This window comes from Erythrolamprus reginae, chromosome 2 (genome assembly GCF_031021105.1).
Source record: "Erythrolamprus reginae isolate rEryReg1 chromosome 2, rEryReg1.hap1, whole genome shotgun sequence".
Lineage (NCBI taxonomy): Eukaryota > Metazoa > Chordata > Lepidosauria > Squamata > Dipsadidae > Erythrolamprus > Erythrolamprus reginae.
The window spans coordinates 160,285,691-160,295,690 of NC_091951.1; positions in this window are offsets into that span (position 1 = coordinate 160,285,691).

The following is a 10,000-nucleotide window of genomic DNA, read 5'->3' on the forward strand; positions in this document are numbered from 1 at the left end:
GGGGAGTTTAACCGGAATTATCAGCTATATATACTGCTCAAAAAAATAAAGGGAACACTCAAATAACACATCCTAGATCTGAATGAATGAAATATTCTCATTGAATCCTTCGTTCTGTACAAAGTTGAATGTGCACAACAGCTTGTGAAATTGATTGTCAATCGGTGTTGCTTTCTAAGTGGACAGTTTGATTTCACAGAAGTTTGATTTACATGGAGGTATATTGTGTGGTTTAAGTGTTCCCTTTATTTTTTTGAGCAGTGTATATATTGAGGGAAGAAGAGGTTTAAAACTTTAGCATGGGAAAGGGGAACTATGGCATCTTTACAGCCTGTGAACTTCAACTCCCAGAATTCCTGAGCAAGGTAGCTATCTGGTTATTTGGGTTTATTTAAAAGAGTGCAGCTTTTGGGGGATTATTTTTGCCAGCCTTCTATTAGATCAAGTGCCTTGAATTGCATTTCATTTTGTGACACATGTGGCTGAATTATTAGTTTGTTGCATCCTTTCCTCTCCTCTCCTCCAGGTTATTTTTTTGGATTCTGTAACTGAAGTACCACCTCTCAAGGACCTCTCCTCTAAAATAGCCTATGTGACTCCCAGTCAAGGTCTCCTTTCCCCCAATGAAACAACCTGTCAGTGCAACCATTTTTCTGGAGCCTTAATCTGCCCATCACCTGATTTCTGACAAAAACTCACAATCCATACCATATTTTTGGCAGGCCCTGTTTCAACTATTGGATGTGATATTCTGCCTGTGTTAAGATGGAGAAAGCAAAAAGACAAATGTTAGCTTATAGCAGTTGTTTTGGGTTGACAGAGGGCAGTCAACTATTTTAAGCGGCTTTATCCTACTGCACAAGGAAAATTTTTATCCAGTACTGGAAAACTTCTGTCAAATTCAAGACACCTGCCAAATTTTTAATGTGATAGAAAGGAGAAATAGTTAATTTCATGATTAAAATTCATGATTGGAAAGCAGCTCTATTAACTGTGTTTAATATATTTAATATATATATATATTAACTCAGGTTTACATTTTGTTTGGTCCAACAACTGCTTTTGTTGTCCAACTATTAGCATGCCACTCAAAGGTAAAGTGCAACTTTGGATTTGGAAAAAATTAAACCTCTGAGCTATGATATAGGCAAGAATCTCACCCAGTATGCTTCAATTTCTTATTCTACAAGGCAGAAATGTGCAGACATTGAGCACAAATAGAGCCGAAGCCCATTAAAGCCAATGAATTGAGATTCATGGTTATCTGATGTCAGGCCTGGTTTTGATCTGGAGCAGTTTTGGCCCCATTTAGAGATTTATTTTAATGCTAAATGTTATGAAAAATGTATCAAGCACGACCCATTTAATTTTTAGTTTTGGCCCACATTAATACTTCTGGAATGGCTCTGTAGATTGGAAAATTAAGGTAACATTTTGCATTGTCACCATTCCTCACTCCAGGATTTGTTCCAGAAAAGTTATTTTGTATGAAACCAAATGGGGCAGAACAGGAAATTTGGGATGAAACAATAATTATAAATTAAATTCATATTTACACTCATAAGCATGCACGTGCTCACACTGCTATAGAGCACTGCACACCAAGACAACTAGACACAAGAACATTTTTTCCCAAATGCCATCACTCTGCTAAACAAATAATTCCCTCAACACTGTCAAACTATTTACTAGGTTTGCACTACTATTAAACTTCTCATCGTTCCCATCACTCATCTCCTCTCACTAATGACTATGACTGTAACTTATTGTTTGTATCCTTATGATGTATATTAATATTGTTTCATGATTGTGTATTTGACCCCATGACAATCATTAAGTGTTGTACCTCGTGATTCTTGACAAATGTATCTTTTCTTTTATGTACACTGACAACATCTGCACCAAAGATAAGTTCCTTGTGTGTACAATCACACTTGGCCAATAAATAATTCTATTCTATTCCTATTCTATTCTATTCCACTCCACTCCATTCTACTGTACTCATCACTAATAATCTTCTTTCTCTTCCAATGGAGTTTGGTGAAACTGTGATGGTACTGATTGTCCTCAACTTACGACCACAGTTGAGCCCACAATTTTATGTTGCTAAATGAGAAATTTGTTGAGTGAATTTTGCCCCATTTTACGACTTTCCCTGCCACTTTTGTTAAGTGAATCACTGCAGTTGTTAAATTGGTAACACAGTTGTTAAGTGAATCTGTCTTTCTCGTTGACTTTGCTTGTCAGGTCACAAAAGGAAACCAAAATACCTAGGGACGCTGTGACCGTCATAAATATGAATCACTTGCTAGGCATCTGAATGTAAATCACATGACCAGGGGGATGCTGTGATGGTCATAGGAAAGAAAAACGGCCATAAGTCACTATTTTTCACTCCTGTTGCAACTTCGGTCACTGTTGTAAATCGAGGATTGCCTGTACAGTAATACCTCGTCTTACGAACTTAATTGGTTCTGGGAGGAGGTTCGTAAGGTGAAAAGTTCGTAAGATGAAACAATGTTTCCCATAGGAATCAATGGAAAAGCCAATAATGCGTGCAAGCCCATTAGGAAAATCCAAAACATTGAGGCTTTTAAAAAAAAGCAGGGGGGGCAGACTAAGCTGAGGTGAATGGAGTGGGGGGAAGGACAGTGAGAGGTGGCAAGAGGTGGCAGTCCCAACGAAGCAAGGTGAAGAGCCTCTCTTGAGCTCTATGGGTCTTTCCCTCCTGTTTTTGCCCACCCTGTCCTGCTCATTTTCCCCACACCTTTCTCCTCTCTTGAGCTCCATGGGTCCTTCCCGTTTTTGCCCACCCCGTTCTGCTCATTTCTCCCACATCTTTCTCCTCTCTTGAGCTCCATGGGTCCCTCCCATTTTTGCCCACCCCGTTCTGCTCATTTCTCCCACATCTTTCTCCTCTCTTGAGCTCCATGGGTCCCTCCCATTTTTGCCCACCCCATTCTGCTCATTTTCCCCACACCTTTCTCCTCTCTTGAGCTCCATGGGTTCCTCCCGTTTTTGCCCACCCCGTTCTGCTCATTTCTCCCACACCTTTCTCCTCTCTTGAGCTCCATGGTCCCTCCCGTTTTTGCCCACCCCATTCTGCTCATTTCTCCCACACCTTTCTCCTCTCTTGAGCTCCATGAGTCTTTTCCCCATGCAGTTTGGATGGGGGGGGGCGTTTGTTGCTGGGATTCAAAGCATTGCTGGCAAAAATGAAGGCAATCGAGGAGTCTCAGGGAAATCCTGGCGGCTGCTCAGGTTCATAAGGTGAAAATAGTTCAGAATAAGAGGCAAAAAAATCTTAAACACTGGGTTTGTATCATGAAAAGTTCATATGAAGAGGGGTTCGTAAGATGAGGTATCACTGTATTTGTTTAAAACCTGGAACGAAGAATAATTTGAATGAAAAGCAGTAAAAAGAAATTGCCTGGAGATATGGAAATAGAGTGGACTGTTGATTCCAGGAAGAACTGCTTCCTCTGGGCAGAGCTGTAGAATAAGGAAGTATTGGAAGTATTCCTGACTGATGGGAGGTTAACTCTGTTGCAGAAGTATTGCCAAGCCTACTTCCAGTTGCAGTCGTTTACAGCAAATATGCTCTGTTCTGGTACTGCACAAGTGCTGCTATTGAAGAAAGTTTGGAAATTGTAGCTCGTACACAATTCAATGATTTTGGCTGCTGACTGACAGTGAAAGATCTCATTGCAAGGATCCCTAAAGGCCATATTAGCAGGCAGCGGTAGGATTCACATTTCATGTTGAGCCATCCAGCAGTTGATATTCAACTTTGGTTTAGGAGGTTGTACAAAGCTAGGCATTGCAATTTATAAACTGTTTTAAAATTAAATATGTGTGTGTGTTTAAGAATCCAGCCAATAGTGGTTTATTTCAGGGCTACCAAAACTCCTGGCCCGTGCGCCGGATGCTTCACGTGGTGACCACACCCACATCTGGTTCAGTGATGGGGGAAAAAGTCCCAATACATCATGTGATGGCGCTGTGACGCGAGTTTGACACTCCTGGTTTATTTAGTAAACGGTGACAAATCAAGACACAATTCTTTGTGTGAATTTAGTTTGTTTACTGTTAAAGCCTTACATGGCTCAGGACCAGACTATTTGCCATATACATCCCAGAGACCAATAAGAGCACACAGAGTTGTCCTCCTCCGGGTCCTATCGACTAAGCAATGCAGGGTGACAGGGCCGCGAGGGAGGAAGCCTTCTCTGTTGCCACCCCAGCTCTATGGAATCAATTCCCTCCTGTCCTGGATGTCCGTACTGCTCCCACGCTACGGGTCTTCCGCAAGGCCATGAAGACCTGGCTTTGCCAAAAAGCCTGGGAGGGGCCATGAATTAACAACTATCATGGCCAAATTGTATGAATGTTTAGTATGCATGTTGTGATTGGTTAATTTATGGGTGTTTTAATTAGGGTATTATAATTTTTTAGATTTTAAATTTGAGTTTTAAAAAATTGTTTTGTATTTACATCGTTGTTCTCAGCCGCCCTGAGTCCTTCAGGATTGGGCGGCATAGAAGTCGAATTAAATAAATAAAACTGATCCACAGTGTTTGCTTTGATATATAAAAAGTTAAGACTGAATATTATTCTGCTCGTGCATTAAAATGTCCTGGGAGTCACTTTTGCTGATAAGGTCCTCAAACAGAACTTCTGGACTCAATATGGCACCTTCTGAATAATGGCATGCCTACTGTGGGGTGTGCAATATATTTCTCCTGGAGATTAGATTGTATCTGCATCAGCTTGCTTTTGCCATTAAGTCAGAGTTTCCCAACCTTGGCAACTTGAAGATATTTTGACTTCAACTCCCAGAATTCCCCAGCCAGCAAATGCTGGCTGGGGAATTCTGGGAGTTGAAGTCAAAATATCTTCAAGTTGCCAAGGTTGGGAAACACTGCATTAGGTGAAGGTGAAGCTTTTCCATCAATCCCTTGATTAAGAATTGGCCCTTTTGCATTCATATAAAACATGATTTAGAATTTTATTGGTGTCTACAAATATTGTATATACCATGATTGTCCTGGGATTTCGTGCTAACGGGAGAAATATAAGAAATTATTACAATATATAATTTACTTAGGTCCAGTATATGTTTTTTCCTCAGTTGTCAGACAGGAAAACAACGCTAACCAATCACTAAATGGTTCTTGCACCCTCTTAGCAACTCTCTTTGAAGCTGTTCCCTCAAGAGCAACTGAGGTCTCTTCTTTCTCCAGTTATTTTTTCCGGCTTTCCAAGTGCTTCAATGCTAGCGGCTAAGATAAACATACTGTGGTTTCGGTGCACTTCCAGAGTAATGAGTGAACAAAAGATCAGGATGGAGAAGGAATTAAGCCCTTGCACATGAATGACTAGAACAAGAGCTTCAAAGGAAGGCATTAATTGTCTTTGGGAGAATGGAAGGGTGACATTCCTGTTATTGTCACAGCTTCCTTTTTATTCTTTGTACTTATTTTGGTCTCTCCTCCAAAGGGTTTGGACCCCTTCCATAGCCTGCACTCTGGAATAAGGGATATGGTAATAGGCTTTTCCAGTAACTTTCCCCATATCTTACTACACACACCCCGTCCCTCCAAAAAGAGAAAGCAAGCTATATCCAGACCCGAGATCCTATGGTTAATAGGGGACCTACACATCATTACTATGGGTTATGTTGCAGCTTAGGAAGGTACTCTTTGACTGAGGATCCCAACTGAGCTCCAAAGTTATGTTGTTAAGCGGTACATTTGTTTTTTCCCATTCTACAACCTTGTTGCTGCAGTTGTTAAGTGAAAACCCTGCAGTTGTTAATTGAATCTGGCTTCCCCATTGACTTTGCTTCTCAGGTTGCAAAAGTTGATCACTTGACAGTGGGACACTTCAATTGTCATAAATATGAGTCGGATGCCAAGCATTTGAATTTTGATCATGAGGCCCTGCAACAGTCATATGATAAACAGTAATACAGTGGTTCTCAAACTTTCTAATGCCACAACCGTTTAATACAGTTCTTCATGTTGTGGTGACCCCCAATCATAAGTCCAGTGCTAATTCTCTCAACAGAGCTTTGAGCTGATTGTCAGGGAGGTCAGAGAGACACTTCCACTGTAAATGCCTGATTGGTCGGATTGTAAAAATATGTTCCAAGGCGCCAGAATAGAAGCATTAATTCCTAACACCATGGGAAATTTGTCTTTCCCATGGCCTTAGGCGACCTGTTAAATGGTCGTTCGACCCCCAAAGGGGTCCCAACCCCAGGTTGAGAACCACAGCAAGAAATAAGTCACTTTTTTCAGTGCTATTGTAACTTTGAATGTTCGCTAAACGAATGGTTGTAAGTTGAACCCTACCTGTGTGACAAAGCAGAAGGCCGTCTTTATAGACTTCCTAATTCAACTCACTTGCTAAGTGTGCATATTACACTGAATTAATTCTCTAAATTTGTGAGTCTATCTTCTAAAATGATACATTTTATGACTTCGTGAATAAAATAATTAAATAGTGATACTACCGTGGCAGGCTTGCAGTCAGGATTACTAGGCAAAAAAGGTTTAGTCATTTCTCAAAACTCACTGGAGATTTCCTGTCCACTGCAGGATTGGTCAGGAAAGGCTGGAACCCCCTTTGAGGAAATTCCTGGTTTCCATGTTTTGCTCGTAGGAAGAGCCTGGTCAGAGCTCCCATAGGGCTTTTCTCCTTGCTTTGCACATTCAAAACTCATTCTAGCTTTTGCTTCCTTCTTTTCAACATGTTATCCTTTCCCTAAAACTTGCTGGAAATTTACTCCTCTTTTCTTTAGCAAAGCCCCTGCCAGATCCTTAGGCAAAGTAGCTCCATCTTGGGATAATGTGACGCAGGGATGGGTTCCAACTTACCTTGCTGCCGGTTTTCTCCCTCCCACACTGTTACACCTTGCATTAATAAAAAATCCTATTTTTAAAAAAGATGGAAAAAAGATGGCGACCGCATGCCAGAATCTGGCTTCTGTGCATGTCAGAAGGGGGGGGAAATTTAAAAAAAAATTAAGGCAAAAAAAAAAAAAAGGTTGGCGGCACCCACAGACCTGCAACCATCAATCCAGTCCGGTGACATCATCAGTGGGTCACTACTGGCTCGGGCGATCTGGTCCAAACTGGGAGCAAATCACCCCTGATGTGGTAGTATGTGGAAGAGTCCTTAGGAGATAGGAGGAAACTCTGGTACACAACTGTATTTCAGGGAGAGCTAAAATAGCTACTTCACCAATGGGCATCTTAGCTGTGCAATCCCCAGCATCAACTGATGAGCAGTTACTGAGAGTTGTATCAAACAAAAATTCGTTCCAAAGGAATGAAAAAGGAGAACAGGGGCAGAAATGAGATTATAAAAGCATCTACACTATGGGTGGACAGAAGAGGATTCCTAATAGTGCATTTTAAGCGCTGTAGAACATGCAGAATTTTAACAAGTAAATCTTTTGAGAAAAGGGTGTGATGGATGGATTTTTTTGCTTTGATTAAATGCAAATTTGATGAAAGAGAACAAACTCATCCAGAAAGATTGAACAAGTGGTCTGAATAACTTAATTACAGTTAAAGCAAAATAGTGAAGCTTCTCACGTACCTAGGATAATCCAGAAATGGATTGGAAAAAAACCCACTTTCTCTCTGCTCTTAAAAAAGCCCACAGATTTACTCTTGGATACTCGTCTTCCAGAGGATGAAGTTGAACATGAAGAAAACTTACTGTAGTACAGTGGTCTCCAATCTTTGTGGCCTGGTGAGGGAGAAGAGAACAGGGCTGCGCAAGAAGCAGGCTGGTGTGTACGCACGCATTGCTCAACTTGCGCATGTGGCAAGCTGCTCTGCACACACAGCTTAAATTGCACAAATTGAGCTGTGCACATCTGTATGTGCTAGCCCACCACTCGTGCAACCCGGTTGTAAATAGGCCATGACCCAGTAGCAGGCCACAGCCCTCGGGGGTTTTTTTGTTAGTCTGCTAGTACATTTCACTTGTTGTTCAAAAGTAATAGCCCAGGTAGCAATTTCTCATAGGTCTATGTTTAGGGATGAGTTACAGATTTGTAGAGCAGTGTTTCCCAACCTTGGCAACTTGAAGATATCTGGACTTCAACTCCCAGAATTCCCCAGCCAGCATTTGCTGGCTGGGGAATTCTGGGAGTTGAAGTCCAAATATCTTCAAGTTGCCAAGGTTGGGAAACACTGTTGTAGAGGAACAGAATAATTTGATTTGGATTCAGCGGTATAAATTTAATGCCCCATCCACAAAGAGGAAAATTATTAAAGCATTATGAATTATGCGTTCATCAAATTTACTAATCCAATATGCCGCAAAGAATAGTTAATGAATTTTTGTGTGGTACGACCTGAACATTATGCTTTATTGTAAAAATGGACAGTGTGTGGCCCCCTGGATCACAGAACTCCCATCAAGTTTTATAACTCACCTTGTCTCCTAAGATGACTGGATCTGGAGAACTGTATTGCTCATCTTTATCATATAGCTTGCTTGACATAAACCTGAGCGTTCACAGCTACCGCCTTCCTCCCCCTGAAACTACTGACCCATGATTGTTTAGAGGTGTCATCCAAATGTAGGATATTGAGTATGTCAGACATTTTGGTTACGGGTGCCACAACTTCAGGCAAGCTTAATTCTGAACAAACTTTGAACAGATGATTTGCCTGGAGTGAGAGAAAACCAGTTGTCACAAGTAAGTGCATTTGCACTCAGCCTCATAATGTAGGATGGCATATATATTGGTTGTGTGTAATTCTTCTCCCACAGGGAGACAGTGTCTAAGTAAACCAATAAGTAACAGCCTCGTTTTAGAGGGGGAGGGGGGAACTTGTGTAAAACTCCTTTTGTAATAAATTAAGAGTTGCTCGCACTAGTTGATGTTTGTGAGAATCTCTATTTCCCATTCAGACACCCCGGCAGGGCCTCCACAGAAAAGATTATTTTAATTAAATTGTTATTTTATAGAAACATAGAAGACTGACGGCAGAAAAAGACCTCAAGGTCCATCTAGTCTGCCCTTATACTATTTCCTGTATTTTATCTTAGGATGGATATATGTTTATCCCAGGCATCTTTAAATTCAGTTACTGTGGATTTACCAACCACGTCTGCTGGAAGTTTGTTCCAAGCATCTACTGCTCTTTCAGTAAAATAATATTTTCTCATGTTGCTTTTGATCTTTCCCCCAACTAACCTCAGATTGTGCCCCCTTGTTCTTGTGTTCACTTACCTATTAAAATCACTTCCCTCCTGAACCTTATTTAACCCTTTAACATATTTAAATGTTTCGATCATGTCCCCCCTTTCCCTTCTGTCCTCCAGACTATACAGATTGAGTTCATGAAGTCTTTCCTGGTAAGTTTTATGCTTAAGACCTTCCACCATTGTTGTAGCCTGTTTTTGGACCCGTTCAATTTTGTCAATATCTTTTTGTAGGTGAGGTCTCCAGAACTGAACACAGTATTCCAAATGGGGTCTCACCAGCGCTCTATGCAGTGGGATCACAATCTCCCTCTTCTTGCTTGTTAAACCTCTAGCTATGCAGCTAAGCATCCTACTTGCTTTCCCTACTGCCCGACCACACTGTTCACCCATTTTGAGACTGTCAGAAATCACTACCCCTAAATCCTTCTCTTCTGAAGTTTTTGCTAACACAGAACTGCCAATACAATACTCAGATTGAGAGCATATATGGCATACAGTATGACTGAACCAGAGACCATTGGTCCATCTAACTCAGCCTTGATGGCACACAGTACAGCAGTGGCTTTCCAGGCTTTCGAGTCACAATCCTCCTCCAATCGAAGTCAGAACGGCCATGGATCGAGCCGAGAATTTTCTGCATGCATCGCGTGACTTGCGTCACTGGCCATAAATCAAGTTGCTGAATCTATTTCCCATCCCCAGACGGAGACCAGAATGCAAGACCCTGATTTTTATAATAATATATATAATCTTCTCTTTAACAGGA